Here is a 26,996-nt window from a genome sequence, read left to right as displayed (position 1 = left end):
ATTAGAGAGGTCATATTGGGACATCTGGGAAAACCCGAATCTGAAAGTTTCCAGGTTTTCCCCACCCAAATGAAAGTCCAAATCCCTGCCAAGCACCCACATGTCCATCACATGGCCCAATCAGGCACCTTCCCAACTGGAGATGCCTCCCAGTCATATCCTTCCAGGTGCAGGGCATGGTGTCCTTGACTCTCTGAGAAAGGAATGTTATTATGACTGTATATCTGCCGTACTCCATATAATCCCCCCTCCCATTTTCTCACAACATTAAATGTGGCCGGCCTGAAGGCCCAATGCAAAAGATTCCAGGCATGACACTCACCTCCCTGCTCTTCATTCTATTTGCTTTCTTCCATTTCCAGCTTCTTCCTCTTTTCTTAGCATTAATTCAATCCAAATGTTTATTTTATATTTCTTAGATAATGTAAGCAATATTTTAAAGGGTTAGCTCGAAACTGCACTAGGTTGGAAGAACAACTTCTACTCATATGATGTGGGTTTGTCCTTTTGTCAACTCACTTGACTTAATATAAATCATCTTGTCAGTATTTTCAATGACCTGAAGATAACAGCTTATATGGCAAAAGTGTATAACTAACTGTTATATCAAAAATTAAATTTACTGAGAATGGTGGATACAGACAGATTAATAGATGCTAAAATGACCTAAACCTCAAACTTATAATCTTTGACAATATGTACTTGGTTTCCATTTATGAATTGGTTGCTCATGAAGTAACAGAAAGGCAGAGCTGTATTATTCAGTAGTCAAAATTTAATGTTTGTTATTTCAAATTGAGATAAAGTATTACCAACCAGCTATACTCAATATAGAATAGAATAGAATTCTTTATTGGCCAAGTGTGATTGGACATACAAGGAATTTGTCTTTGGTGCATATGCTCTCAGTATACATAAGGAAAATAAAATAGAATGCATTCATCAAGAATAACACTTAGTGATAGTCATAGGTTACTAATAAGCAATCAACTTATACTAAGAAACAAATAAAACAATGTAAATTTTAAGGATACAAGCAACATGGTTATAGTCATAAGTGAAAAGAGATAGATACTAGGAAGGAAGATAAGAATAATGGTAATACAGCCAGTAGATAATTTGATATTTTTGTGGGGATTAGTTGTTTAGCAGAGTGATGGCATTCGGGAAAAAAACTGTCCTTGTGTCTAGTTGTTCTCGTGTGCAGTGCCCTGTAGAGTCATTTTGTGGATAGAAGTATGTGTCCTAGATTCTGATTTTCTGGGGTTCTTAAAGCAGGTATGGAAATGAAAAATAATTTCTACAGAACCTGGAAGCTTGTATGAAAAACATGGAATTCCACACCCCAGCAGGTTCTTTTACAGAATTGCAAGTTCCAAGGAATGTTTGAAAATGTGCCCTGTTCAAATCTTCAAGGCATTCTATTTAATTCTATTTTTTGACATTTTGTTTACAAGCTAGGCAATAAATAATTCCAACATTCGTATTCACATATACTGAGGAATATACTCCAAAAAATTCAACAATGCTTACAACAATACATGAGTATAGGATTGGTGATTCTTTTTTTAAAAAAGGAAAGGCTATCCAGTATTATATTCTTGTCTTATATTTTTTACTCTTAGCTGTTCTTTCTTGTTGAGATCAGGCCTCAACATAAGAATGTAGCATTTAGGGGAAAAGATACAAATCAATAAACCAGCACTGGAAGTTATAATTGAGAAGATCTCCACAGCAACCATATATTTTCCCTTGGTGCTCAAGTATGTTGGAATAAAGGACAACCAGACACTACAGAAGGCCAACATACTGAGGGTGATAAACTTAGCTTCATTGAAAGCATCAGGCAATTTCCTTGCCAGGAAAGCCACTGTAAAGCTAACAAAGGCAAGGAAGCCCATATATCCCAAGACACAGTAGAACATGTAGGCGGATCCTTCATTACATTCCAGAACTATTTCTTCTGCCATGGATCTCATGTCAACATCTGGGAATGGGGGAGAGGTGGAAAGCCATGTAGCACATATAATACCCTCAATAAAGGAGCAGCAAGATACTATGAAGAAGCCTAGTCTTTTCCCCACCCATTTGCTTATCTTGGAACCTGGCTGGGTGGATATGAAAGCTATAACCACAATGATGGTTTTGGCCAAAACACAAGAAATGGCCACTGAGAATATAATGGCAAAAGCAGTTTGACGAAGGATGCACATCACTTTGGAAGGTTGGCCAATGAATAATAAAGAACAAAGGAAAGACAACATGAGAGCAACAAGGAGGATATAGGTGAGAGTTAGGTTGTTGGCTTTGACTATGGGAGTATCTTGATACTTAACAAATATCCAAAGAACTACAGCAGTGATTGAAGAAAAGAAGAGAACAAAACTGGTCAAAACTATTCACAAAGTTTCTTCATACGTCAAGAATGTTACAGCTTTGAAGAGACATAAGTCCTGATTCTGATTTGGATACTGATCTTGTTGACATTAGAAACAATCATTCATGTCTGCAAAGAAAATCAGATTAGAAATATGATGGTCTTGGAGATGCATTAAAAGGAGCAAATGAAAGACCTGTGATTAGGGCAGCTAGCTTAATATCTAAAAGATGAAGTTTTGTAATTTTCCTAAACTATTCTGTAGTTTCTGCAGTCAGAAAGGACTAAGAGAAGATTTGCCATTCAAGAATTTTGGGAGGCCAAATGGGAGCAGGGTAAGTTCATTTATGAAAAGAAAAAGAAAAAGAATAACTTGTTGTTTAACACATGATTGTAGATAAACATTGATTTTAATAATTCTGGTTGACATGGACATAGGTGTATTATATTTATGAATTTGTGCTTTATTAGTCACTAACTGATAACCTAGTGAAGCCTAGATATGTATTTATCCCAATCATATATTAGAGGGAGCCCCCTTGTGGAGTACTGTGAAGCCATTACTATGGCAACTCCACTGTGCTGTACAGGACAAGCCATTTTAAGGTACAACAGGCTTATCTTAACAGAACTTGAATCCAAAATGCACATTATCACTGTCAAAAGTACTGTGACTTGCAACTATAGATATAATTCAGTCGTTTTCATTTCAGCAGCCCTGACGTTCTAGAGTTATGTTGAAACACACACGGAGACACACACACACACACACACACACACACACACCGAGAGGTGTTAGCGGTGTCTTACCCCCACAGTATTTGTTTCCAGAGAATAAGTCATCTATGTACCAATTTAGTTGAAATAATTTTGTATTTATTTATTTCTTTAAAACAGATGAGAGGACATGCATGCAAACCCTTGCTCATGATGCTAATAGATGTAGTTCAAGAAACTGCAGAGTCAGGAGTGAGATTCAGCCGGGTCGGACCGAGTCGGGCGAACTGATAGCTCCAACAATCAGCTGGGGAGGAAACCAGTTTGTTCCAATGATCAGGTGGGCTCACCCACCCATCCCTGCCCTTTACTTACCTATATCCTCTCAGCTGATTCGCACAGCACAGCGGATTGCCATGCCTTAGCTGTGTTACTCCCCAGAAGTAGCATGGAAGGTACGTTTTGTTAAAACTATGCACCTGTGGGGAGCGTGCATCAGGTGCATGTATGTGTAGAGTGGAAATGCGTGAAGCAAATTATCACTGAACTGGTTGTTAAACTGGCAGAGAGGTGAAATCAAAATTCATCTGGAAAAGTAATTATTAACAGTAGTGCTACATGCTATACAGTTCATAAGCAAAAGCAATAATTTGTTTTCTAAGTGAGAGATGATCCCCAAACTTCAAGTAATATATTAGCATTCTACAGTATATGACAACTCTTACCTTCCTGGTTGGCAATCTTCCCTTCTGGACACTTAAGGCAATCATAGCAGCAAAATGGCTTCCCTTCTAATTTGTTCTTACTATATCCTGAATGACATTTGCTATTACAGAGAGAAAGTGGCTGGGACTGTCCATAATAAAGAAGAGAATGAATGTGATTGTCAGAAAATGCTTCTGAATGAACCAGACTAGATAGACTAATATTTATAAACTTACCTCCTATTACTTCCTATTGGTCATTGCATGGTTTAATATTTAGTGTTAATTAGAGAATATTTTGTGTTAATTAGAGAAACAGAATAGGGGGTATTGAGACAGATACAAAGAGAAAGAAAATGAGAGAGAGAGTGCAGAGGAAGCATGGTGGTAGGATGTTAATGAAAACTTAAGGAATGAAAACTTACTGAAAACTAAGAAAGAATGCAGTGATTTAGTAGTTTGCATAGTTAGACAATGGCTATGAACTACTTTGTTTTTAAACAATACATTCAAAGGATGAACAGAGGTAGATGCAAACATTTTGTATGGACTCATCAGTACCTACATTACAATAACACAAAATCAGCCTCAAATATAAGATCTAACAAGAACATTAATTAATTAATGTGGCCTATAACGTATGGAAGAAAGTAGACAGGATCTTTGATAATTCCTCTCTGGACAAGGAGAGGATTTGAGATCACCCACATGTGCTCATCAGACTTGAATACTTTTCCCCATGTTCTTGCATTTTATCTTCTTTAAGTTTTTTTTAGAGGAGTGAAATGATGAGATTTTATAGATTTACTATAGTTGTTGTGAAGAAAGTCTATTCTTTACATGCTTCTCATTTTTTCATATATACTGTTTACTATAGTAAATCTATAAAATCTCATCAATATGTATGTATGTATGTATGTATGTATGTATGTATGTATGTATAAATCAGAATTGTGCTGATAACAAGGCAACATAAAAAAAATGGCTTTCTGCCTGGATGGCTCCCAGAGTGATCCGATAGACAGAAAAGGGAAGTAGTATGCTCCCTCCCATATTTGGGTATACCATGGGTTGTGACACAATACATACATACATACATACACAGAGACACACACATATATAGAGTACACACAGACACACAGACACACAGACACACAGACACACAGACACACAGACACACAGACACACAGACACACAGACACACAGACACAGACACAGACACACAGACACCGTGACCCGTCAAAACCGCGGAGGACAAAATCGCGCTCGACGAAAGCGCGCATGTGACGTCATCACAGCGTGACGAAAAAAATTAAAATTTTAAATAAAATTAAAATTAAAGCAAGCCGATTCACATAAAGGTAAGGGTTAGGTTTAGGGTTAGGGTTAGTGTTAGGTTAAGGGTTAGGGTTAGGTTTAGAGCGTTAGCCCTTAGGTTTAGCGTTAGGTTAAGGGTTAGCGTTAGGTTTAGCGTTACGTTAACGGTTAGGTTTAGGGTTAGATTTAGGGTTAGGTTAAGGGTTAGGTTTAAGGTTAGGTTTAGGGTTAGGTTTGGGGGGTTAGGGTAAGGTTTTCGCTTTATTTTTACATTTTTCGATCACAGCACGATGTTTTCGTCGCGCTGTGATGACGTCAAATGCGCGCTTTCGTCGAGCGCGATTTTGTCCTCCGCGATTTTGTGGTGGAACCCACAGACACACACACACACACAGACACACAGACACACAGACACAGACACACACAGACACACACAGACACAGACACAGACACAGACACAGACACACACACAGACACACAAATAACGGATAAAGAGCCTGTGGCCTAATGGCTAAGATCTCTGCCTAGTATGCCTAGTATGCCATATAGCCCAGGTTCAAATCCCAGTAAGGGTATGGCTAGCTGATGAGAGCTAAATAGCTTGAAATAGATCTATACTAGTCTCCCTTTATTTATTTGTCAGCACAAATAAAAAAACACAAATATAACAAAGACAACAGTAAAAATATTGGGTTTCTGTCATGATGGACTCTTGTGACGAGCCGAATGACAGATGATGGAAGCAGTTAGCTTCCTCCCATAATTGGGGCTTACCAGGGGTTGTAAAAATCTAATAGATACCTTTCACCCTGGCTTCGCTGATAACGGATAAAGAGCCTGTGGCCTAATGGCTAAGATCTCTGCCTAGTATGCCTAGTATGCAATATAGCCCAGGTTCAAATCCCAGTAAGGGTATGGCTAGCTGATGAGAGCTAAATAGCTTGAAATAGATCTATACTAGTCTCCCTTTATTTATTTGTCAGCACAAATAAAAAAACACAAATATAACAAAGGCAACAGTAAAAATATTGGGTTTCTGTCATGATGGACTCTTGTGACGAGCCGAATGACAGATGATGGAAGCAGTTAGCTTCCTCCCATAATTGGGGCTTACCAGGGGTTGTAAAAATCTAATAGATACCTTTCACCCTGGCTTCGCTGATAACGGATAAAGAGCCTGTGGCCTAATGGCTAAGATCTCTGCCTAGTATGCCTAGTATGCAATATAGCCCAGGTTCAAATCCCAGTAAGGGTATGGCTAGCTGATGAGAGCTAAATAGCTTGAAATAGATCTATACTAGTCTCCCTTTATTTATTTGTCAGCACAAATAAAAAAACACAAATATAACAAAGGCAACAGTAAAAATATTGGGTTTCTGTCATGATGGACTCTTGTGACGAGCCGAATGACAGATGATGGAAGCAGTTAGCTTCCTCCCATAATTGGGGCTTACCAGGGGTTGTAAAAATCTAATAGATACCTTTCACCCTGGCTTCGCTGATAACGGATAAACATATATATATATATATATATATATATATATATATGTTGTATTTGTGCTGATAAATAAATAAAGGGAGAGTAGTATAGATCTTTTTCAAGCTATTTAGCTCTCATCAGCTAGCCATACCCTTACTGGGATTGGAACCTGTGCTGTATTGCATCTTAGGCAGATGTGTTAACCATTAAGCCACAGAGTTCCTCTCCTTATCAGCTGACCCAGGGTGAAAGGTATATATTTAAAGTCACAACCCCTTGTATGCCCAAATATGGGAGGAGGTTCACTGCTTCCATTCTCTGTCCATCGGCTCGTCATAAGAGACCATCCAGACAGAAACCCAATATTTTTTACTGTTGCCTTTGTTACATTTGTGTTGTATTTGTGCTGATAAATAAATTCATTCATTCATTCATTCATTCATTCATTCATTCATTCATTCATTCATTCATTCATTCATTCATTTCTACTTTTTCCATACTTTTTTCATCTTCTACTTTTTAGGCTACTTTTAGTTTTTTTTACTCTTAAAAGGGAAAGGTGAATACATGTACCATAAGATAAGGTGGGGAAAGACACAAAACAATGTTGACAAGCAGTCTATAGAAGTTTTTTTGATTCAAAGAATGCACTAGAATTTCTCACTGAGCAACTTATGAAAAAATCATTTAACATTAGACTGCATTCTACCACATATTCCTTAAACCCTTGTTCCCATTTGACATCTGTCTACGCTATAAGGAAACATATCTAGTCATTACAACTAAATGACAGATTGTGTAGGGTTATCCAAATAGGGAATAAAAAAAGTGATTAAGGATGTTGCATTAACTATTTCTACTCACATCCTAAACTCGTATTCTTAGTTGATCAGAATGAGATATTGTATTGCAAATCCAGGTAAGAAAATCATACACAGGCATGCGATTCTGCTGGTTTGGATTGTTTCGGGCAAACCTGTAGTTCCAGCTATCATCTGGGGGCAAACCGATTCTCTCTGACTTTGAAGTCAGCCCCGCTGCCTCCCCCACGCTATACTCACCTATATTTCCTTTCCTGAAATCCAGCTGATTGGCGCAGCAGAGTGGATTGCTGCACCTCAGCTGTTTTCCTCACCAGCAGTAATAGTGAAGGTGAGTTTTCGGTAAACTGTGCATGCATATGTTGCACACGCTTGTGCTGTGTGCACAAAATGCACACTCAGCGAACTGGTTGTTAAACCAGTAGGATCCCACCCCGATCATACCTCGAAGTTTTCTACACCTCAACCTGTCATTAATACAATATCACACTAGCTGATAATCAATAGATAGTTGGGAAGATTTTCTAAAGCTAACCATATGGCCTAGATAGAGAATCAGAAACCATGTTGTTTCTGAATGTAAATATTAGTAAAATCAGTAATTCCTGTGTGGCTTTATTAGTGGAATAATTATCATATATAGTTGAATTTAACTTCGGTGGCATACCTGGTTAAACCTCCTTGGCCACACAATTGATTTCTCAGAAGAAGAGAATATTTCTCTTTTGGATGTCATGGGATTTATCCCGCCAACTCTGACTCGCAGGAAAGACCGGTTTGGGAAAGTAATCCAATTTACAATGTCAAATCCAACCTCTAACTCACCATTCTGATTGAAGGAAATCATATCTCCTGAATCATTGTTAAACAAAATCCTTCTCACAAAGTGGTTGAGCTAAATTGAAAAACATTTTTTAAAAGAAAAACCAGATAAATATACCAAGAAGTACAAAAAATAATGTAATTTTTCTTTTGAGGAAGACAGATAGGAGGCTATCAGTGTAACACTAGTTGACAAAGCATATTATAAATTAATTCATGTTAATTGAGTTATTATTTTTTAAATACAGTAAGACGTACAGTTGCAAAGTAATAAAAAAACCTGGGACTACCTAAAAACAGATTTAAATTAAGATTTTAAAACATCCATGATTTGAATTGTGTTTGAGGAAGTATTAATATTGGCTAATATTTGGGGTGAGGATGGGGAATTTTTTTTAAATAAAATTATGCATGAACTAAACTGTAAAAAATTAGAATATGTCAATTTTATAGACCAGGACATATATATGGACTATATATACATACATACACACCAGGGACGTGCAATCAGGGGAGGGAGGGGAGGCAGAGCCTCACCACTGTAATCATGAAAAGAAAAAAATGTAAAGGGAAATATGTGTGTGTTTGTGTGTGTGTGTGTGTGTGTTTGTCTTTGTGTTTGTGTATGTGTGTGTGTGTGTGTAAATCTGACAAAACTCTTGAATTTTGTTGGTTAAGGACAGTGGTAACAAACTCAAGTTTCGGGGACCAGATCAGGCTCACACTTAGATCTGGACCAGCCCACGTTCCCTATGCCAGTGAAAGTGGAGCTCAGGAGGGCTGCAGGTGGTCTTTGTGAGCTCCGTTTTCACTGGCAGAGGGTTGCAAGAGGCCATCAGAGCCGAAAACGGAGGTCAGGAGCCCATTTTCTCTGGCTGAGCACCTGGGTCACCACACGTGTTCCGACATGAGTGACGTCAAACAGGCCACACCCATCCTGGCCATGCCCATCCCATCCCTTCCCCCACAAGATCAAACATAACCCTGATGCAGCCCTCAATGAAATTGAGTTTGACACCCCTGGTTTAGGACATTACCTTCCAGAATTGTTCTTTCATAAAGGAGAGTTTGGCTTTGTGGTTTTCTGTTCTGAATGTGACTGCTGATGACAACATGGCATGCAAAGCATGTGCCACCACATGGATGGCATTGTAGATGCTGTAGCTGTGGCCAGTCACGTCCATTTCAAACACAGATGTCGGAAGAGTCTCCAGTTTCTCCTTTCCAGTGCACATGACTTCTTCATCAACGTCACTTATCCTGCAGTTGGAAAATGAACATTCAAATGCATTTTTCCAGAAAAGCTTGACAAAGCTATCCTCTTTGTCAAAGTCAGGGTTTCTCCTCTGAACAAATTCCCGGAATCTGAACACTTTGTTTGAACGAATTGAAAAAGAGAGGGCACCATGGATGAAGTCTATCTCCTCATTTCTTATGAAGGGAAGTGAAATGAAATCTATTTGTGCTGTCATAACCCAGACTTTAACTTTTGTCCATAGCTCTGTTCCCTGCAATCTGGAAATAATGTGGAATGTTCTGAAAAGAATCATGTCATCAATTTCCCCGTGGATGATTACTACATTAGTGGTGCTTCTCATAGTCACCCTGTAGGTTTTAATTCCATCTTCCATAAAGTCAAAAATGCTATTTGAATATGTTGTTGGTGGAATTCCTTCAATGAAATCAAAGCAAATACCTCTTTGGGTAAACATGGCAACTACATCATGTACAAAACTCTCACTATTATCATTCTTTGGAGAAATTATACCAATCCATGTCCATTTAAAGTGCAGTAGCAATTGGAGAATTCCTTTGTACTGATAATTGATATTTGGGAACATCTGTTGGTATAAAGCAGCTTCCTTTCCCCCTCTTCTCTCTGGAGTATAGCTATATATGATCTAAGCACATAGAAATAATGGGTTGGGAGGATGCATACTCAGTTTTATATATTTTTATTTTTTAAAGTTTTATTTCATTTTCATTTTCATTTTATACAATCACATATATACTGTGCATGATTAAGGCCATATAACATTAAGCAATAAACACAACTCTTCTTATATTCCGAAATACAAAACCAACATAGCGCTTCAACCCTCCATACACCCTTTCTTTCTCCCCCCTCCAACTTTCTTTTCTCCCCTTCAACATTCCCCTCTTCTACTTCCCCTCCCCCTCTAACGTTCCTTTCTCCCCCTCCCTTCCATCTCACCCTCTTTCCATTCCCCTCTCACTCCCTCTCTACCCCTCTCTCTTCTTTCCCTCTACTCCTCACTTCGGTGTATTTCTACTATCCATCGATGTGTTCGGCTTCTTATTTTATACTAAAATTAGAAAAAGGAAAAGAAAAAGGCAACAGTATACAAGTGCATTCTTGTTGTTCTAAAGATTAACATAAACTATATTACCCCCTCCCCCCTCCCCCTATAATCCCCCCTCCCTTCCCCCCTTCCGACTTCCCAAATCCCGTACCCGGTATAGCTTTTTATCAAACACAGTCTCGAGTATATTAAAACCAAGTAAGTTAAAAGTGAAAAGAAAAAGGAAAAGAATAGAAGAAAAAAGTACTAAAAAAAAGAGAAAGAAAATCAATAAACTCTCTACATTGAGCTCAGCTTCTTATCATTAAAAAAAAAAAACCTAAGCGGTTTACATCATTCCTAATCTTAATTAATTAATTACCTGCAGGATTTCAGCATATATTAAAACCAAGTAAGTTAACCAAGTAGAATTCTTCTCTAGCTAGGGGCCTTATCCCTTTATCTAAATATCTATCTATTTCCAAACCCTTAATTTGTCCCTTTTATGCTTCCTTCCTCTCTGACACAATTTAAACACATCTCAAGTTCTTCTCTCGGTTTCCTCTTCTCGTCCCTGCCTCTATCTGTATCCATATACATCCATATACATATATATATATATATATATACACGCCCATATACATACACATACATATATTTTATATTCATCCGTACTCCTCTCATATATGCTCCGCCTTCCTGCAAACTCCCTGGATGTATCCTTCCAAGCAGTATATTCAGATAGCAATTTTTACAGTTCCATCTCAAAGTAAGCTCTCATTCAACCTCCACTACCCTCCCGTCTACACCACACCTCCCAACTCCATCCAAATTGGGCCGCGATCCAAGAGAACCACCACGATCTCCGCCCTCCACCCTGGAAAATAAGTCATCAGTAATTTATATATAAAAAAAAATTCAAAATTATCCATTAAGTCTTTTTAGATCCCATACAATATATCTTCCAAAAAAGAAATCAACATCAGTTCGTTCAACCTTAATGTCTCTTCCTCGGTATACAACTATATCATTTTATGCAAAACAAAAGTCACAGAATGTTAACCAAGTTCAAAATTAAGCCAATATTTTGGATCAGTTAATTAAATATAACTTTCTTACAGAGGAATTATATCGTTTTTAAGCTGTTTGATATAGTAAAATATTTACTTTCTCTTTTGTAATGAGTTCATACATGTCTCCTTAATCAATAGTTGATGATCATAGATGTTGCTGCAATCCACCTTATTTTCCCATTCGTCTGGGAGCACGACTGGGTCCTTGTTCTCTGGTCTCCTGCTCTTCCGGAAGGGGAAAATGATACTTCCTGTTTTGTAATTGTGTATTACGTTGTTTCTCTTGTCCTTCTCTTTGTCTTTCTCCAAGTCCAGGTGATTCAGGATGTTCCGCCTTTAAGATCTTATGGTAAAAATCTCGGGCTTCCCATACAGAGTTAAGACGATATTTTTGCTCACCGAATGTAATTATAATACCAAATGGCACATCCCATCTATACTGTATCTGATGATTTCTGAGTTCTTTAACTAGAAAAGCATAGTCTCTTCTGGCTCTTAACATTTGAGGTGGTATTTCCTTGAAAACAATCAAGTCCTGTCCATCAATTTGCAGCCTGGTATTATAAAACTCTTGTAGCGTCGCGTTTCTGGATTCTCTTGTAGCAAAATATATAATTACATCTCTTGGAAGCTGTCTCTGTTTTGCCACCCACGAATTATGACGGTAAATTTTCTGGATCTGCCAATCAAATTTGAATCCCGGACTTCCCACCAAACGACTGAAAGCCTCTGAAAAAATCTGTTTCAAGTTCTCCTGGTCGTTTTCACGCAATCCCCTAACTCTTAATGCAAGCTCCGTCTTTTTATAATTTGTCATAACAAGTTGTTTTTCTGCGTTTTCAACTTTCTGTTGCAGCACTTCAATTTTGGATGTCAGGTTGGCGTTGGCTTCCTCCAGAAGCTCCAGCTGATCTTCCATTCCACCAACATAGTCTGTCAATACTGTTACAAATCCAATCATATCATCCTTTGTTTGAGCAATCCTGGCATCAAGCTTATCACATAAATCTGAAATAAGTTGCTTTATCTCCTCTCTGAATTCTTTAAGAGTCTCAAAAAGAAATTCTTTCGTTAACAAATCTCCAGTAGGGGGCGTAGAAGGTAAGGACTGCGGCTTTGTAACAAATGCTTGAGATATATTGCTAAAAGAACGTCTCCCCGACCTTGATTTCGGTGCCATTATAGAAAGAAAGCAAACAAAGTTTTCAAGTCTGGTCTCTGCTCGCGTTGATTTCAGATAAAATAATTTCAGTAAACTTTTAGAAGTGATAAGAAAAGATCTTCGAGGGAGGTGAAGCTAATTAATTTATATGAGGTTATTCCTTTGATTCTGTGCCAGGAAGTTGGAGATATAATTCTGTGCCAAGAAGTTGGAGATATATCATTATAACAAATGCGGAAGCTATAAAATCGCCATTTTGAAGACCATTAAACAAAGGAGTTTTTTATAACATTGAAGCTGGTATTTTTGATAAGGAAAACAAATAAAGTTCTCAGGTTAGGTCTCTGCTCGTGTTAATTTTCAATAACCTAGTTTCAAAAGATTGTCCTGAGGGGGGGGGGTCACTTGCCTTGAGCTGTGAAATACAGCTGAGAAGTTCGGGGCGGAGTTAAATGACTCAGTCTTGGCTGATCCTCCCCCTCCGTTCACAGCCAAAAAAAAAAGCTGCAAACTTCAAAGAAGGTTCTTGCCGACTGAGACCCTCTCTGCTTTTTTCTAGCCTGAAAAAAGAGATATCTATAGTTATTAAATAGATAACGAACCAGAACTCTGGAGGCAGCTCAGATAAGCTGCCGGCAACAACAAGCCCCTCCCCGGAAGCCAAGCAGTTTCATATATTTTTGAAGTCCCCTAAGAATATAGATGATGGAGTAGACTCCTGCTAGTCCCTTGGATAGCAAGGCGATCAAACTGACCAAACCTAGAGGAGATCAACCCTGATTGCTCTTTAGAAGGCCAGATCCTGAAAATGAAACTCAAATACTTTGGCCACCTGATGAGAAGGAAGGACTCCCTGGAGAAGAGCCTAATGCTGGGAAAGATTGAGGGCAAAACAAGAAGGGGACGACAGAGAATGAGGTGGCTGGATGGAGTCACCGAAGCAATAGGCGTGAACTTGAATGGATTCCAGAGGATGGTAGAGAACGGGAAGGACTGGAGGAATATTGTCCATGGGGTCACGATGGGTCAGACACAATTTCGCAACTAACAATGACAAGAATATAAATTAAACTCAAATTCCAATTTTAAAGTTTGAACCCAGCCATACTTTATGCAGGAAATTAAGGCATGTTAATGGACCAGAATGTTCCCATATTCTTTCTAAGCTTTGATGATTTGGAATTCACCTGGAAAACAAATGTTTTACTAGACCTCTAGGTTTTTGTTTTTGTTTTTGCATTGAAGAATCTACTGTACAGTAGTGCATTGCTCCTTAGGCAAAACTGAATCAACAAAACTAATCTTCTAGATAGTTTGCCCCAGACAAACTATTAAATTGTCCAATATGCAATTAATGGAAGTGATTTTATTTTTTGCATCATATGAATAAGGCAGAACATATATTGTGAACAACGTGGAAAGTCAAGAAAACAAACAAATGGATCATCAAAAGAAATTGGGTACAAATGATCAGATTCAAATATCCTATTTTGGACACATTATATAAAGACCTAGCTTTCTGGAGAAGACTCTAATACTGAATCACGTGGAAGGCAAGAGAAAAAAAAGTAGCAAGTGGAGTTGACTCTGACGCAGTAGCAATGAGTACACCCCTGGATGATTTGAAGCACTAGGTTAGGGAAACATTGCCATGAACAACATCTATCTATGTAGTCACTAAGAATCAACACTAAATTCATGGTAAATAATCAATCATAATTAATAGATTATTTAGTTATTAATAGATATGGATGTATCCACAGTCCTCTTTGGCATCTGAAGTTAGTACTGAACTGCTCCCCAAAATTATTTTAGACCTAATGGCATAACCAGAACACTAAAAATATGAGAGTAGTGTGTGTGGCGGCATAAAAAAATGCAATCCTGGGTTGCATTAACAGAGGGATAGAATCAAGATCATGTGAAGTATTAGTACCACCTTATCAAGCTTCAGTAAGACCACACTTACTGAATACTGAATATCTAATTTTGCTTACTGTTCTGACCCCCCTCGTTCCACACCAAAGCACACTCCGAGCCAAAGATACTTTACGCAATTTATTAACAGACAGACAGGTCCTTGGCAGCAAACTAGCACAGACAAGCTTGGGCAGCAATCCAGCACAGATAAGCCCTGGCAGCAATCCAGCCTGCCAAGCTCACAAAAATGTTCTCCAACATTCATTCCTGTGTTGACTTCTGCAAGAGGGGCGTGTGCACAAGTAGTCCTTTTATAGTCTGAAGAGGAGCCTAATGACCACCAGCTGAGTGCAATTACCTCCTGTAACTGCGCAACTGTTCCTGACGCCTATTAGCTCTTCAGTGCCGGGCATCCAGGAACAACTGACTGCTGACCATCAGGCTCACACTCCCTTGCCCTCCTCCCCACTGGTCCAAGGCTCAGGCGCCACCTGGTGGCCAACCAGCCTCTTTGTGCCCTGCTCAGAGTCAGAACCCTGTCCAGGGTCCTCCACATTCTCCAAAGCCGACTCATAGGGCCCCTCGCTGTCAGAGTCTGGTGGCAGCTCCAACGGCTCTTGTTGGGTCACAACAGGTTACCATATTTTTAAAAAAGATGTAGAGAATATGGAAAAAGTGCAAAAAAATGCAACAAAGGTGATTAGGGGTCTGGAAGCTAAAATATATGAAGAACAGTTGCAGGAATTGAGTTTGTCTAGTTTAGTGAAAAGTAGGACTGGGAGTAACACGATAGCAGCATTCCAAGATTTGAGGGGCAGCCACAAAGAAGAGGAGATCAACCTGTTTTCCAAAGCATCAGAAGACAAGACAAGAAACAATGGGTGGAAACTAATCAAGGAGAGAAGCAACCTGGAACTAAGGAGAATTTTCCTTAGAAATTCGTGAGAACAATTAATCAGTGGAACAGCTTGCCTTCAGAAGTTGTGGGTGCTCCATCACTGAAGGTTTTTAAGAAGATACTGGACAGCCACTTTTGTGGTATGGTATAGGGTTTCCTGCTTGAACAGGGGGTTGGATTAGAAGACCTCCAAGGTCCTTTCCAACTCTGTTATTCTGTTTAAGTTTCTTTTCAGTACATAGAGATCTCACTTTTAAGAAGGTTATCCTTTTAGTTCATTCACAGCAGTATGCAATAACTATTTCCATTTTTAGATGTGCTTGTCAACAAACAGCAAGATGGAAGCCTAGAAAGCACAGTTTATTGCAAGGCCACCAACACCCCATACATTCTGAATTTCAACAGCAACCACCCACCGTCACACAAAAAGAGTTGCACCAGAACACTATGCAGCAGGTCTTGTGCTTTGTTTCTTCTTTTCTCTCCCGAATGTGTTGTACAGACATCTTGTAACAAATCATTGTTGATGCCCATTCTGCCTTAACTGTTCATGTAGGTACCTGCTCTGTAAGTGTTTGGCTTGTTGGGTGCTACAATGAGTTCTCATCCTGCTGTATGGTGTTCCATTATGCCATATCCTCCCATACATCAAAAACATTTTGGAAGCAGTAGAATACAGCTTCCAATATCTGCAACTGGGCACCACACACCACCCAGAGGCTACCATACTAGGACAAATTATGCACTGTAAAGATTGCCTGGAGGTGGGCGATACTTCCAATGTAATCTACCAGATCCCATGTGTGGATTGCCCTTGTGACTATGTAGGAGAGACGGGGAGGAAGCTAACCACCAGACTACAGGAACACAAGTGAGTGGTCAGACAAGGAGACCCAAACTCATTGGAAACCTCACATTGCAATAAATAAGGGCTCCATTCAATTTTGCAGCTACTAAGATTGTTGGAAGAGCAGGCACAAAAACAGCCAGAGAAATGATTGAAGCCTGGGAAGCAGGCCCTTCGTCAATCAACAGGAGTGCTGATTTACCCGCAGCTTATCAAATACTTAGGAGGTGGGGGCTTTGCAGCACAAGGAAACTACAGTAAATGACTTAATAGGCAGCAACAACACGATCTACATCTAAAAAGCTACACACAACAGCCACCATATAAATACCACACCCAGAACAGCTCAAAGCAGCCAGAGAAATTCCCTGAAGATTGGATCCTGCGTCCAAAAGCTCAGAAGACAAAATCTCTGGTCCTAGTGACCAACCTAGATTGGGCCCTGCATCATAAAATAACTACATCCATTTAAATACCAAATGAATAATTAAAAGTCCAATGGTCCAAGCAAGCAGTATACCTGTGGCATCTTGTAAAGGGATAGGATGGTTGACATATGAGCCCCAACTGCAGAGGTTGGTCCTCCAATGACGGCAATCGGCCTATTCTGCATGTCACAGCTGTAATTAGGGATGAATCTGTCCTGAGTAGAAACAGTTCCAATGAGGCACGATAGGTCCAACCTGGACTAAATAGCCGTTGTAGATATGGAAGCCCAAGGTATGGTTAGGTAAGATCTCAGGATTTTCATTGATTTCCTTGACTGCAAATTGTAAAGCCAGAAATTGCTGATAGATTGATGTGATTACTCTAAAAAGAGTAGTACATATTATTTTACAGCATTTGCAGTTTAAAATGAAATACTTGGCATATTGATCTCAATTAGTGAGATTAATAAATCCCATGAATGGGATAGAATAGAATTCTTTATTTGCCATGTGTGATTGGGCACACAAGGAATCTGTCTCTGATGCATAAGCTCTCAGTTTACATAGAAGCAGCAAGTGATAAACCATGACCACAATCATCATAAAATGCATTCATCATAAATCCTAAGATACAACACTTAGTCATAGGATACTAAATAAGCAAACAACATAAATCATACTAGGATACAAAATAAAAAAATAATAATATAAATCGTAAGATACAAGCAACAAAGTTATAGTCATAAGAAGATAAGGAAATAGATAACAGGAAAGATGAGAAGGATAATAATACAGCCCTCCTAGGTAGATTTACACTGTTGTAGGAATTAGTTGTTTAGCAGTGTGATAGCATTGGGTGGGGGGACTGTTCTTGTGTCTAGTTGGCTTGGCATGCAATGCCCTATAGTGTCATCTTGAAGGAAGAAGTTAAAACAGCTTATGTCCAGAATGTGAGGGGTTTGTAGATTTTTCACAGCCCTCTTTCTGGCTCGTGCAATATACAGGTCCTCAGTGGAAGACAGGCTGGTAACAACTGTTTTTTTTCCTGCAGTTCTAACTATCCATTGAAGTCTGTGGTCACTTTATTTACATTTGCACTATTTGAAGTGATATTTCTATGGAAAATGGGGTAATTCGTTCCAGTTTCATTGAAATTGGCAATGAAGAATTTTAAGCAGAATTTTTATGTTTCATTAATGAACGATTACAATAATTCAAATTTATTACAGTCATAGAAAAATAAATACCTGTACTGAAATTGAAACTATTGCAGTAAAACATTAAAGACATTTACAACCTAAATTTATTTTTAACAGAGTAGTTATAGAAAGCAAAATAAAAACAAAACAAAACATTATTCCTATCTACCTTCTCAATATATAGAACTCATAAATATTTAAAAATAAATAAAGTGAACAAGGGGCAAGATGAAGGAAAATAAACTCTTCTTTTTTTTTTTTTTGAGCTTTCCACAAAATAAAACTTCCTCTTTTCCATTTTGCAAACACAACTGACATCAAAACCGCAGCTATGTCTATATAGCCTCATGCGAACTGAATTTTGACTTACATTATATACAATTTGATATCTGCATTAATATCAACAAGTGATTATACAATACAATAGCAAAGTTGGAAGGGACCTTGGAGGCCTTCTAGTCCAACCCTTTGCCTAGGCAGGAAACCCTATACAGATGGCTATCCAACATCTTCTTAAAGACTTCCAGTGTTGGGGCTTTCACAACTTCTGGAGGCAAGCTGTTCCACTGATGAATTGTTCTAACTGTCAGGAAATTTCTCCTCAGTTCTAAGTTTTCTCTCCTTGATTAGCTTCCCCCCATTGCTTCTTGTTCTACCCTCAGGTGCCTTGGAAAACAGTTTGACTCCCTCTTCTTTATGGCAACCCCTGAGATATTGAAACACTGCTATTATGTCTCCCCTAGTCCTTCTTTCTATTAAACTAGACACACCCAGTTCCTGCAACCGTTCTTCATATGTTTAGCCTCCAGTCCCCTAATCATCTTTGTTGGTCTTCTCTGCACTCTTCCTAGAGTCTCAACATCTTTTTTGCATTGTGATGATCAAAACTGAATGCAGTATTCCAACTGTGGCCTTACCAAGGCATTATAAAGTGGTATTAACACTTCACGTGATCTTGATTCTATCCCTCTGTTTATGCAGCCTAGAACTGTGTTGGCTTTTTTGGCAGCTGCTGCACACGCCTGGCTCCTATTAAATGGTTGTCCACTAGGACTCCAAGATCCCTTTCACAGTTACTACTGTTGAGGAAGGTACCACCTATACTGTACCTGTGCATTTTGTTTTTCTGCCTAAATGTAGAACCTTACTCTTTTCACCATATCTTATTACTCCACACTTGAGAGAGTGTGTCACTCTCCTGTCTCACTTCTCCTATGGATGTATTGTTTTCTAAAGAAATGTTGGCTTTTATCACAATAAAATATTTAAAAGAAAATGAAATGTTTGTTCTCCACCATAGATGTTTAAAATTTACTGTCTAATTAATTATTCTGAAGAAAGTGGTAGAAAAGGAACACAAATGCACATTCAGCAAAGACTGGATAATACACAACAATGATTTAATTTTTTTTAATGGAATACTGTTAGCAGCAAACAAAGATAGGTCTGTCAATCCAAATTATTAGGTAATGCAAATGAATCGTACAGAATCTTAAATTCAGCTGAAGTTTTTGTGATTGCATTCATGCAGGTTTTTTTCCCCAAAACCTTACATGAATTACTTACCTTTGTCTTCTTCTATAATTTTGATTATATTTTGCAATCTAATCAATAGCCATAAAATTCTCAGGTTGCCCCAAACCCAGCTAGAGTTGCTTAGATTCCTGGATCAGACAAGGCTAGTTTGGTGCTGCCAGATATATTTGTTGGCATATATATATTTAAAAGAAACTTACAGAATGTCATCAAAGAGATGACCAGAGGGTGCTTCACTGAAATCCATCATGGAAAAGAATATGTAGATCTTAGATAAAATACCTACAACGATCAGGTCTCCTGATTGGTATTGCTTATGAAGAAAAGGCAGAGGCTCACCAATCCTGCATTTAGGACTGGGAATTTTGCATACAATTTGTGGCAAAAGCACTACAACCAATATCTCAAGCACCACCATCTGCATGAAACAGTTCATTTTTAAGCCATTTCTACTGTGCCAGCATCGTCAATCAGTCAATTTACATAAAAGCCCAGGTACCAACTGAGCAAACAACTCTTCGAATTAAAAAATGCCAGGTGGTGAGACTCAAAATCCTTTCTAGCTTATTCCCAATTTAGAATACTCCAGGGAATATTAATGGCACTGTATTTTTTTTCATCAAATACTTTTGCTTTTTCATGTTGTGTTTCCATTCTAGTGGCTCTAGAATTCATGTGGGACGTAACTCAGAATAACTCAGAAGTCATTCTGCTTAAATGAATAATTGCAATAAGTATAGTGTGGGGGAGACCCCTACATGATAAATAAGGAAACTTATTCATGTTGTTGATCACAAAAGCCATTGGTCTTGTAGAAAGGTTTTACACATTTTACAAAAAAATAACAAGAATTATAATAGATTATCGATGCTGTCAGAATGAGTACAAGTGTTCCCTTTGGGTTATGAGATGTAGTGAAATAAAACTAGACAACTTGCTGGGTACAATGGAGAAATCACAACTTGGAATCAAAACACCCCAATGGAATAGTCTGTTTATACAAATACAAATACAATAGCAGAGTTGGAAGGGACCTTGGAGGCCTTCTAGTCCAACCCCTGCCTAGGCAGGAAACCCTATACCATTTCAGACAAATGGCTATCCAACATCTTCTAAAAGACTTCCAGTGTTGGGACATTCACAACTTCTGGAGGCAAGCTGTTTCCACTGATTAATTTTCTAACTGTCAGGAAACGTCTTCTTAGTTCTAAGTGCTTCTCTCCTTGATTAGTTTCCACCCATTGCTTCTTGTTCTACATTCAGGTGCCTTGGAGAATAGTTTGACTCCCTCTTCTTTGTAGCAGGCCCTGAGATATTGAAACACTGCTATTATGTCTCCCCTAGTCCTTCTTTCTATTAAACTAGACACACCCAGTTCCTGCAACCGTTCTTCATATGTTTTAGCCTCCAGTCCCCTAATCATCTTTGTTGGTCTTTCTGTGCACTCTTCCTAGAGTCTCCACATCTTTTCTTCATTGTGGTGACCAAAACTGAATGCAGTATTTCAAGTGAGGCCTTACCAAGGCATTATAAAGTGGTATTAACACTTCATGTGATCTTGATTCTATCCCTCTGTTTATGCAGCCTAGAACTGTGTTGGCTTTTTTGGCAGCTTCTGCACACTGCTAGCTCCTATTTAAATGGTTGTCCACTAGGGCTCCAAGATCCCTCCCACAGTTGCTACTATTGAGCAAGGTACCACCTATACTGTACCTGTGCATTTGTTTTCTTGCCGAAATGTAGAAACTTACTCTTTTCACCATTGAATTTCATTTATTAGATAGTGCCCAATGTTCAAGTTTGTTAGATCCTTCTGTATGTTAAGTCTATCTTCTGGAGTGTTGGCTATTCCTGCCAGCTTGATGTCATCTGCAAATTTGATGTGTTTCCTCATTTATCTGCTCATCCAAATCATTGATGAAGATGTTGAAGAGTACTGGGCCTAAAGAGAGCCTTGGGATACTCCCACTGGACACTTCCCTCCATGTAGATGCAGTTCCATTGAGGACTACATGTTGAGTGCAGTTGGTCAGACAGTTTACGAATCCATCTGGTGGTGATGCTGTTTAACACACATTCTTCTACTTTATCTAATAGTAGGCTATGGTCTACCTTATCAAATGCCTTACTGAAGTCCAAGTAAATTATATCAAAGGCATTCCTCTGGTCCACTAATTTTGTCACTTTATCGAAGAATGAAATAAGATTAGTCTGGCATGATCTGTTTTTGACAACCCATGTTGGCTTTTGGGTACTACTTTGTTTACTTCTAGGTGTTCGCTAATTCGTTGCTTGATTATCTTTTCTTCCAGAATCTTTCCTGCTATTAAGGCAGGCTGATAGGTCTGTGGGTTTCCTGGATCTATTTTTTTCCTTTTTTAAAGATGGGAACCACATTAACTCTTTTCCAGTCCTCTGGCAGTTCTCCAGTGCTCCAGTATCTCTGTAAGACATAGTTCAGTGGTTCTGAGATCTCGTCTGCCAGTTCCTTCAGAACCCTAGGGTCTAATCTATCCAGTCCTGGTGATTTTCACTTCTCTAGACTAACAGGTGCTCACTTACCATTTTCTTCCCTGTTTCAACTTGTGTTCCTAGTCTGATTTTTGTGGTGCTGTTTTTGATAGGTTGGATTCTTTTATCCCTCTGTGTAAAGACACATGCAAAACATGAGTTAATAGTTCTGCTTTCTCCCTGTTGCTTGTCACCTTCTTGCCACTTTCTCCCAGCAATGGATCAATTGTTTCCTTAACCTTTTTCTTGTTTTTTAAACATGTTGGAATAAGCTTTTTTTGTTATTTTTTACTTTTGTGGCAAGCCTTTCTTCATTGTGAGCCTTAGCTTTACATTTATGCAAGCATTGTACAAAGAGTTTCAGAAATCTGTCATTTACTGATAGCATAATAATGATCTACAATCTAGTTGTAACTGCAAAAAGGAAGGGAAAATGTCTTCAGATTTGTTGCATGAGCATTGTTTTTTGCTCATTCATTATGATTGAAAATGCGATTCTTTTGAAAATACACAAACTGACATGAAGCAACAAGAGACAAATTAGCTTCCCCCGACCTCATTGCCCAATTTCTGAATGGCACAAAAATACTTTAATATACTCATTTTGCAAAGCCATGTTCCAGTAAGTAAACTTGTCTTATCTTTTGCTTTATATTCTCAGCAGCTTGTAACTATTTTTAAAAATCTGCATTATTGTATTTTTGAGTGTCCTCAATTGTTATATGTGATAGTGTTTCATGCCAAATTATTTGCAGGATTCTGTTAACAGGTTTCCATCACTGTGAAATTTCTCTCTGTAGAGATGATAATAACATTCATTGCATTCACTGTTTTTCCCAGCCTTTTATTCCATTTTCACTTGGATGCCATCATTTGTCCAACAGGTTTCAATATCACTCTGAAATATTCTTATCCTTCTCATAAGTAAAGGTAAAGGTTCCCCCTTGCACATATGTGCTAGTTGTTCCTGACTCAAGGACGGTGCTCATCTCTGTTTCAAAGCTGAAGAAGCCATGGTCTCATGGTCATGTGGCCGGCATGACTAATGCCAAAGGTGCAAGGAATGCTGTTACCATTCACACAAAGTGGTTCCTATTTTTCTACTTGCATTTTTATGTGCTTTCGAACTGCTAGGTTGGCAGTAACTGGGACAAGTAACAGGAGCTCACTCCATTATGCAATATTGATAGACTTTATTTTTACTAAGGAAAATCTGTGATGGCAAACCTATGGCACGCATGGAACAAGTGGCACATGGAGCCATTTGTTAGGGCAAAGCACTGCCCTGTCAGCTCTGACTTCAGCCTTCATTTTCAGCCATTTTTCCCCTGCGGAGACTTTCCTGAAGCCTCCAAAGGGTGAAAAACAATGCAACATGCAAACAGGAAGTTAAGAAACGGACTTCCAGTTTGTGCGTTAGGCTGTTTTTCTTCGCCAGAGGCTTTAGAGAAGCCTCCTGAAGCATCCAGAGGGTGAAAATCAGCCTTACGGGTAACCCAGAATTCCATTCCCGAACTTCTCTGAAGTCTCCGGAGGACCTCTGTGGGAGTGGGGGAGCCATTTTCGCTCTCCCCAGGGTGCCTCTGGAGCCGGGGGAGGGTGAGAAACAGGTCCATGTGTGGGAGGGTCATACACATAGTGTTGGGGGGGGGTTGCATGCACATGCACAAGGGGGGTTGCGCGCACATAGACTTATGTGGGCATGCCCGTGCATGACTCCCTGTACTCCCTCTGCTTTTGGCACATGATGGCAAAAAGATTAGCCATTGCTGCACTAGATAGTTGAAGAAGAAAAAAGGGCATTGTAAGAATATCGGAATGACTGTGAATAAGATGCACTGAGACTAGTATATTGAGTACTGGAAAGACCTAACTGATGTACAAAAAAGACCAAATGAAGAATACAAAAGCTTAATTTCTTACCCAGTTCTATTTTTTTTTTTTTTTACTTTTGGGACATTGAAGTAAGGGTTAAATTCAAACATTTTGATGCTGGAGATAAAATTTAATTTGGAACATCAATTTGTACACATTTGATTTATCCTACTATAGCCATGTTTTAGGGTAAAATCAATAATATAGTTAAATTGCTTTAAAACAATCAAACTATTCAAGAGGTATATGCTTAAGATGAATATGTATAATCAAGGAAAGTGAAAAGTAGGAGTTGGCTGGAAAAAATCACCTTCTAACATAACTTTATTTAAAGTAATCTGATATTGATAAGTAACATTTATAAATATTTTCAATTGAATCTTCAGTCTACATTATAATTACATCATTGCTTTAAATTATATGGTCTACCTTTTCTAAAACCTTAGCACATCGAGCAATGAAAAGATTAGGAAATGAATATTTTAAACATAGAAATAACATCATTCATTCCTAAAAGATGTGGTTAATAGGTAAAAATTACAAATATAAATAGAGGGACAGGTGGCTCAGTGGCTAAGACACAGAGCTTGTCAATCGAAATGTCAGTAGTTTGGTGGTTTGAATCCCTAGTGCCATTTAATGGAGTGAGCTCCCGTTACTTGTCCCAGCTTCTGCCAACCTAGCAGTTTGAAAGTACATAAAATGCAAGTAGAAAATAGGAGCCACCTTTGGTGGGAAGGTAACAGTGTTCTGTGTGCATTCAGCATTAAGTCATGTTGGCCACATGACCACGGAAATGTCTTTGGATAGCACTGGCTCTTCGGCTTTGAAGCAGAGCTGAGCGCTGCCTCCTATAGTCAGGAACTGCTATAAATATGAGGGGAAGCTTTACCTTTATAAATATTAAATTGGAACATTTTTTCTTACATCTTTGCTTTCCAATGTGCTTACTCACAAAATTTGACTAAGTTCAAGAATGTCAATGTTTTGGACAAATTTTGGACATATTGCAAGCACATTGTTTTGGCTCCCTTTTAAAACAAATTTTAGATTTCTTAACATTCCATAAAAAATAAAGAATACACTTTTCAGTGATACCTAAAGAGAAAGTTGTTGCTTTCATTCATGTTTTATTCTTGAAATAAGTTGAACATGCAGAATTTTCCATAGTGCTGCTGAATGAATGAATGAGTAAATGAATAAATGAATGAATGAATGAATAAAACTAAACATTTCAAAAGAAGACAAAAGAGATATTATCTTCTTATAGGTATTTGACTTTAGATCAGCAGACATTTCGAGAATTGAACAAAAATACCCCAAGTACTTGTTTTCCTTTAATTAAGAAATTCTACTCCATTTAACTTCTAGAGGATGGAAATTATTCTTATGACAATATGTTTAGTTTTTCCCCCTTTTCAGCTGTTCCTTGTTATTTAAATCAGGCCTCACCAGAATAATGTAACATTTGGGAAGAAGATGAAATAGTAACCCCCCACTGGAGCACAAAATGGAGAAGATCTCAACAGCCACCACATATTTCCCCTTTGTGCTCAAGTAGGTTGGAACAAAGGACAGCCAGACACTGCAAAAGACCAACATGCTGAAGGTGATGAATTTAGCTTCGTTAAATGTGTCCGGTAACTTCCTGACCAGGAAACCACCAGGAAGCTGATAATTGCCAAGATACCCATAAAACCAAGGACACAGTAGAACATGATGGTTGACCCTTCATTACATATCAATATAATTCTTTTGGCAAAGAATACATGTCAACATCCAGGAACGGGGGAGAGTTTGATAGCCATATGGTACAAATAATGGTTTGAGTAAAAGAACAAGAAAGGACAACAGAAAGACCCAGCCTTTTCCCATCCATTTCCTAATTCTGGATCCTGAGTAGATATAGTTCATACCTTTTTTTAATGAAAATTATCAGTACTTTTGATCAGTGACGTCATCAAAGTAAACAAACCCACGTGCTGATTACGTCACCAGATCATGCCCCCTAAGCGGAAGTGACGTGCACAGCCCCCCCCTCCGGATGTGACGTGTATACCCCTCCTCCCCGGCTGGGGTGTGCATAATTGACCCACGTGGTGCAAGATTTCATAAGATCATAACCCTAGCTGAATATTTGTAAAGGCCTAAGCAGCCCTAGCTGAATATTTGTAAAGGCCTAAGCAGCCCTAGCAGGATATGTGTAATGGCCTAACCCCATCAAATAGGGTTGAAACTTACCCCATCAAGAAAGATGCCAAGACTCTGTGTACATGATTAGTTTAACCCTAGATTAATTCTATGGACATTCAAGGGTGGGGGTGGGGTTGTGAAATAAAAAAATGTTTTTTATTTGTAATCAATCTCCTAATGGCTGCATTTAAACCCACTTTTTTCCCTAGAAGGAATTTATTTCTAAGCAATGTTGGTTTTAATTTTTGTTGAGACATGGGGGTCTGCATTTAACCATTTTCTCTAAAAGGTATGGGCTGCATTTAAGCCCACTTTTTTATCCTAGAAAGAATTTATTTCTAGGCAATGTTGGTTTTAATTTTTGTTGGGACATGGGTCTGCATTTAACCATTTTTCTCTAAAAGATTTACTTCTAGGTAGGTTGAAGCCCGCCAACAGGAAAAGACAGGAATATTAACAGGAATTAAAATGTTCACAATAGGCAACCCCGCCAGGTTGCATGCAGTGGATAAGCCTGTTCATTCATGCCAGGGATAAGCCCTGACAGCCCTTACTCGCCCACCCACCCCGCTCCTCTGTGATTCCAGGCATGCGTAAGAGACATGTGTGGGGCAGGCCCAGACACGTCTTACCTGCCCCACCCCACCCCTCCCTGTTATTCCGCGCATGCGCGAGGCGCACTTGTCATTAGAAGAGCTGGTTAGTTTGCTTAATTTCAGCAGTCTCTTGAAGATGGCAACCTCTGATTCCAAAGATGTTTTTAAAACAACAGCAAAAGCCAGCATCGAATGCTCTGAAGAGGATCATATGCCA

The 26,996-nt window shown here is 38.7% G+C and overlaps 1 pseudogene; it reads right to left on the bottom strand.

Moving 5' to 3' along the window:
* Positions 1 to 1,583: 1,583 nt before the first annotated feature.
* On the bottom strand, positions 1,584 to 9,836 carry LOC116523519 (annotated as a pseudogene).
* Positions 9,837 to 26,996: the final 17,160 nt, after the last annotated feature.

Source organism: Thamnophis elegans, unplaced genomic scaffold, assembly GCF_009769535.1.
Source record: "Thamnophis elegans isolate rThaEle1 unplaced genomic scaffold, rThaEle1.pri scaffold_38_arrow_ctg1, whole genome shotgun sequence".
Classification (NCBI taxonomy): Eukaryota; Metazoa; Chordata; class Lepidosauria; order Squamata; family Colubridae; genus Thamnophis; species Thamnophis elegans.
The sequence above is the reverse complement of the archived record's forward strand: the minus strand, read 5'-3'. Positions and strand labels throughout refer to the sequence as shown.